An 829-nucleotide genomic window follows, 5' to 3' on the forward strand; every position below is an offset into this window, starting at 1 on the left:
CGCCCTGCCAGTGGCCTGGGGCAGCTCTCCTGGTGCTCAGCTCCTGGGACGTCTCCTCTGACAGAGCATGAGATGGCAGTGCCTAAGGACAGGCTGGCCCCCCAGGACAGGCTGACCCCCTATCCCACACAGCATCGGCCTGAGGGATGGGGCAGAGGGGCACCTCGAGCAGGTCAGGAACATGTGAGAGAGAACATAGCCTGGAGGCGAGCAGGATGCCACTGGGATGTGTGCAGGGCTGTGAGGGTCCTTGGGTAGCAGAGAGCTATTTTTGCCATGTCGGGAGATTTAGGAACCAGGGCCCCTCCATGCCATCTGACTGTTCCTGCTTTCTGGGCACCCTCCACCTGTGCTGGGTAGCCAGGCTGTCTGCAGACCCCCAGGCCTGTGGGAGCCCATGGGCAGCGTTTGGGGTGGTGGTCGTGAGGCACAGCACAGTGCATTAGTGCTATGGGAGTGTTCCTGTCACACAGCCTGGGCTGCCCAGCTCTCTCCATCCCCTGTGTGGTGTGAGGCTGGGCAGCTGGTGCTGGGGCTGGCTCCTGGCACTGAGGATCTGCTTGTGTGTATGGACCGATCTGGTATGGGAAGAGGTGAGGCAGCCTCCACCTTTGCACCTGGGGGCTGAGGGAAGCGCTGTCCTTGGCAATAAAGCGTTTGCTGGGCTCTCACCATGGCTCATCTCTTGGGGAAAAGCGAGGGGTGCCAGCATGTCCTTCCACATCCTCATGCCCTCTCTCTATCTCACACTGGCTGTCCTTGCAGTCGGTCCCGTGTCACATCAAACAAAGCAGCTTCCCACACATAACCCCTCCCCAGCTGCTCACCA

The sequence above is a fragment of the Acanthisitta chloris genome, unplaced genomic scaffold (genome assembly GCF_000695815.1).
Source record: "Acanthisitta chloris isolate BGI_N310 unplaced genomic scaffold, ASM69581v1 scaffold37515, whole genome shotgun sequence".
Classification (NCBI taxonomy): domain Eukaryota; kingdom Metazoa; phylum Chordata; class Aves; order Passeriformes; family Acanthisittidae; genus Acanthisitta; species Acanthisitta chloris.